Genomic DNA, 6489 nt, shown 5'->3' on the forward strand with positions numbered 1-6489 from the left:
CAAAACTAGAGACTTCACAACTAGAAACTCAACAACTAGAAATTCCACAACTAAAAACTCCACAACTGGAAACTCCACAACTTGAGACTCCGCAACTTGAAAATTCACAACTAGAAACTCCGCTATTAAAAACTCCGCAACTAGAAACTCCGCAACTAAAAACTCCACAACTTAAAACTCCACAACTAGATACTCCACAACTGGAAACTCCACAACTAGATACTTCACAACGGGAAACTCAACAACTAGATACTCCACAACTGGAAACTCCACAACTAGAAACTCCTCAACTAGAGACTCCACAACTCGAAACTCCACAACTAGAAACTCCACGACTAGAAACTGCACAACCAGAAACTCCGCAACTCCACAACTAGAAACTCCACAACTGGAAACTCCACAACTAGATACTCTGCAACTAGAAACTCCACAACTAGAGACTCCACAACTTGAAACTCCACAACTTTAAGCTCCACAACTTGAGACTCCACAACTAGAAACTGCGCAACTTGAAACTCCGCAGCTTGAGACTCCGCAACTGGAAATTCCACAACTATGGACTCCGCCACTAGAAACTCCACAGCTAGAAACTCCACAACTGGAAACTCCACTACAAGATACTCCACAACTGGAAACTCGGCAACTAGAAACTCTACGACTAGTGACTCCACAACTTGAAACTCCACAACTAGAAACTCCACAACTCGAAACTCCACTACTAGATACTCCACAACTGGAAACTCGACAACTAGAAACTCCACATCTAGAGACTCCACAACTTGAAACTCCACAACTAGAGACTCTGCAACTAGAAACTCAACAACTAGAGACTGCGCAACTCAACAACTATAAACTCCACAACTGGAAAATCGACAACTAGATACTCCACAACTGAAAACTCCCCAACTAGAAACTCCGCAACTAGAAACTCCGCAACAGGAGACTCTACAACTGGAAACTCCACAACTAGAAACTCCAAAACGAGAAACTCCACAACTAGAAACTCCACAAGTTTAAAGTCCACAACTTGAGACTCCACAACTAGAAACTCTACAACTTGAAACTCCTCAACTAGAAACTCCACAACCAGAAACTCCACAACTAGAAACTCCGCAACTAGAAACTCCGCAACTAGAGACTCCACAACTAGAAACTCCACAACTAGAAACTCCACAACTACAAACTCCACAAATACAGACTCGGTAACTAGAAATTCCATATCTAGAAACTCCACAACTAGTAACTGCAAAACTAGAGACTTCACAACTAGAAACTCAACAACTAGAAACTCCACAACTAAAAACTCCACAACTGGAAACTCCACAACTTGAGACTCCGCAACTTGAAACATCACAACTAGAAACTCCGCTATTAAAAACTCCGCAACTAGAAACTCCGCAACTAGAAACTTCACAACTTAAAACTCCACAACTAGATACTCCACAACTGGAAACTCCACAACTAGATACTTCACAACTGGAAACTCCACAACTAGATACTCCACAACTGGAAACTCCACAACTAGAGACTCCACAACTCGAAACTCCACAACTAGAAACTCCACAACTAAAAACTTCACAACCAGAGACTCCACAGCTTCACAACTAGAAACTCCACAACTGGAAACTCCACAACAAGATACTCTGCAACTAGAAACTCCACAACTAGAGACTCCACAACTTGAAACTCCACAACTTGAAACTCCACAACTTGAGACTCCACAACTAGAAACTCCACAACTTGAAACTCCGCAGCTTGAGACTCCGCAACTAGAAACTCCACAACTAGGGACTCCGCAACTAGAAACTCCACAACTAGAAACTCCACAACTGGAAACTCCACTACTAGATACTCCACAACTGGAAACTCGGCAACTAGAAACTCCACAACTAGAGACTCCACAACTTGAAACTCCACAACTAGAGACTCTGCAACTAGAAACTCCACAACTTGAAACTCCACAACTGGAAACTCCACAACTAGAAACTCCACAGCTTAAGACTCCGCAACTTGAAACTCCACAACTTGAAACTTCGCAACTAAAAACTCCGCAACTAGGGACTCCACAACTAGAAACTCCACAACTAGAAACTCCACAACTCGAAACTCCACTACTAGATACTCCACAACTGGAAACTCGACAACTAGAAACTCCACATCTAGAGACTCCACAATTTGAAACTCCACAACTAGAGACTCTGCAACTAGAAACTCAACAACTAGGTACTGCACAACTGAACAACTAGAAACTCCACAACTGGAAAATCCACAACTAGATACTCCACAACTAGAAAATCTACAACAAGAAACTCCACAACTATAGACTCCACAACTTGAAACTCCACAAGTTTAAACTCCACAACTTGAGACTCCACAAGTAAAAACTCCACAACTAGAAACTCCACAACTGGAAACTCCCCTACTAGAAACTCCGCAACTAGAAACTCCGCAACAGGAGACTCTAACACTAGAAACTCCACAACTAGAAACTTCAAAACTAGAAACTCCACAACTAGAAACTTCACAACTAGAAACTCCGCAACTAGAGACTCCACAACTAGAAACTCCACAACTTGAAACTCCACAGCTAGAAACTCCACAACCAGAAACTCCACAACTAGAAACTCCGCAACTAGAAACTCCACAAATAGAGACTCGGCAACTAGAAATTTCATATCTAGAAACTCCACAACGAGAAACTGTAAAACTAGACTTCACAACTAGAAATTCAACAACTAGAAACTCCACAACTAAAAACTCCACAACTGGAAACTCCACAACTTGAGACTCCGCAACTTGAAACTCCACAACAATAAACTCCGCTATTAAAAACTCCGCAACTAGAAACTCCGCAACTAGAAACTCCACAACTTGAAACTCCACAACTAGATACTCCACAACTGGAAACTCCACAACTAGATACTTCACGAATGGAAACTCCACAACTAGATACTCCACAACTGGAAACTCCACAACTAGAAACTCCATAACTAGAGACTCCACAACTCGAAACTCCACAACTAGAAACTCCACAACTAGAAACTCCACAACTGGAAACTCCACAACTAGATACTCCGCAACTAGAAACTCCACAACTAGAGACTCCACAACTTGAAACTCCACAACTAGAAACTCCACAACTAGAAACTCTGCAACTAGAGACTCCACAACTAGAAACTCCACAACTAGAAACTCCGCAACTAGAAACTCCACAACTAGAAACTCCACAACTAGAGATTCCGCAACTAGAAACTCCACAACCAGAGACTCCGCAACTAGAAACTCCGCAGCTAGAAACTCCACAAATAGAAACTCCGCAACTAGAAACTCCGCAGCTAGAAACTACACAACTATAGACTCCACAAATAGAAACTCCACAACTAGAAACTCCACAACTGGAAACTCCCCAACTAGAAACTCCGCAACTAGAAACTCCGCAACAGGAGACTCTACAACTAGAAACTCCACTCTAGAAACTCCAAAACTAGAAACTCCACAACTCGAAACTCCACAACTGGAAACTCCACAACTAGACACTCCACAACTAAAAACTCTTCAACTTGAAACTCCTCAACTAGAAACTCCACAACCAGAAACTTCACAACAAGAAACTCCGCAACAGGAGACTCTACAACTAGAAACTCCACAACTAGAAACTCCAAAACGAGAAACTCCACAACTAGAAACTCCACAAGTTTAAAGTCCACAACTTGAGACTCCACAACTAGAAACTCCACAACCAGAAACTCCACAACTAGAAACTCCGCAACTAGAAACTCCGCAACTAGAGACTCCACAACTAGAAACTCCACAACTTGAAACTCCACATTTAGATACTCCACAACTGGAAACTCCACAACTAGATACTTCACAAATGGAAACTCCACAACTAGATACTCCACAACTGGAAACTCCACAACTAGAAACTCCACAACTAGAGACTCCACAACTCGGAACTCCACAACTCGAAACTCCACTACTAGATACTCCACAACTGGAAACTCGACAACTAGAAACTCCACATCTAGAGACTCCACAACTTGAAACTCCACAACTAGAGAATCTGCAACTAGAAACTCAACAACTAGAGACTCTGCAACTCAACAATTAGAATTTCCACAACTGGAAAATCCGCAACTAGAAACTCCACAACTAGGGACTCCACAACTGGAAACTCCACTACTAGATACTCCACAACTGAAAACTCGGCAACTAGAAACTCCACAACTAGAGACTCCACAACTCGGAACTCCACAACTAGAAACTCCACAACTAGAAACTCCACAACTGGAAACTCCACAACTAGATACTCCGCAACTAGAAACTCCACAACTAGAGACTCAACAACTTGAAACTCCACAACTAGAAACTCCACAACTAGAAACTCCCCAGCTTGAGACTCCGCAACTTGAAACTCCACAACTAGAAACTCCGCAACTAGAAACTCCACAACAAGGGACTCCACAACTAGAAACTCCACAACTAGAAACTTCACAACTCGAAACTCCACTACTAGATACTCCACAACTGGAAACTCGACAACTAGAAACTCCACATCTAGAGACTCCACAACTTGAAACTCCACAACTAGAGACTCTGCAACTAGAAACTTAACAACTAGAGACTCTGCAACTCAACAATTAGAAACTCCACAACTGGAAAATCCACAACTAGATACTCCACAACTAGAAAATCTACAACTAGAAACTCCACAACTATAGACTCCACAACTTGAAACTCCACAAGTTTAAACTCCACAACTTGAGACTCCACAACTAGAAACTCCACAACTAGAAACTCCACAACTGGGAACTCCCCATCTAGAAACTCCGCAACTAGAAACTCCGCAACAGGAGACTCTACAACTAGAAACTCCACAACTAGAAACTCGAAAACTAGAAACTCCACAACTAGAAACTTCACAACTAGAAACTCCGCAACTAGAGACTTCACAACTAGAAACTTCACAACTTGAAACTCCTCAAATAGAAACTCCACAACCAGAAACTCCACAACTAGAAACTCCGCAACTAGAAACTCCGCAACTAGAGACTCCACAACTAGAAACCCCACAACTAGAAACTCCACAACTTCAAACTCTATTAAAACAGACTCGGCAACTAGAAATTCCATATCTAGAAACTCCACAACTAGAAACTGCAAAACTAGAGACTTCACAACTAGAAACTCAACAACTAGAAATTCCACAACTAAAAACTCCACAACTGGAAACTCCACAACTTGAGACTCCGCAACTTGAAAATTCACAACTAGAAACTCCGCTATTAAAAACTCCGCAACTAGAAACTCCGCAACTAAAAACTCCACAACTTAAAACTCCACAACTAGATACTCCACAACTGGAAACTCCACAACTAGATACTTCACAACGGGAAACTCAACAACTAGATACTCCACAACTGGAAACTCCACAACTAGAAACTCCTCAACTAGAGACTCCACAACTCGAAACTCCACAACTAGAAACTCCACGACTAGAAACTGCACAACCAGAAACTCCGCAACTCCACAACTAGAAACTCCACAACTGGAAACTCCACAACTAGATACTCTGCAACTAGAAACTCCACAACTAGAGACTCCACAACTTGAAACTCCACAACTTTAAGCTCCACAACTTGAGACTCCACAACTAGAAACTGCGCAACTTGAAACTCCGCAGCTTGAGACTCCGCAACTGGAAATTCCACAACTATGGACTCCGCCACTAGAAACTCCACAGCTAGAAACTCCACAACTGGAAACTCCACTACAAGATACTCCACAACTGGAAACTCGGCAACTAGAAACTCTACGACTAGTGACTCCACAACTTGAAACTCCACAACTAGAAACTCCACAACTCGAAACTCCACTACTAGATACTCCACAACTGGAAACTCGACAACTAGAAACTCCACATCTAGAGACTCCACAACTTGAAACTCCACAACTAGAGACTCTGCAACTAGAAACTCAACAACTAGAGACTGCGCAACTCAACAACTATAAACTCCACAACTGGAAAATCGACAACTAGATACTCCACAACTAGAAAATATACAACTAGAAACTCCACAACTATAGACTCCCCAACTTGAAACTCCACAAGTGTAAACTTCACAACTTGAGACTCCACAACTAGAAACTCCACAACTGACAACTCCCCAACTAGAAACTCCGCAACTAGAAACTCCGCAACAGGAGACTCTACAACTAGAAACTCCACAACTAGAAACTCCAAAACGAGAAACTCCACAACTAGAAACTCCACAAGTTTAAAGTCCACAAGTTGAGACTCCACAACTAGAAACTCTACAACTTGAAACTCCTCAACTAGAAACTCCACAACCAGAAACTCCACAACTAGAAACTCCGCAACTAGAAACTCCGCAACTAGAGACTCCACAACTAGAAACTCCACAACTACAAACTCCACAACTACAAACTCCACAAATACAGACTCGGCAACTAGAAATTCCATATCTA

Source organism: Rhipicephalus microplus, unplaced genomic scaffold, assembly GCF_043290135.1.
Source record: "Rhipicephalus microplus isolate Deutch F79 unplaced genomic scaffold, USDA_Rmic scaffold_81, whole genome shotgun sequence".
NCBI lineage: Eukaryota > Metazoa > Arthropoda > Arachnida > Ixodida > Ixodidae > Rhipicephalus > Rhipicephalus microplus.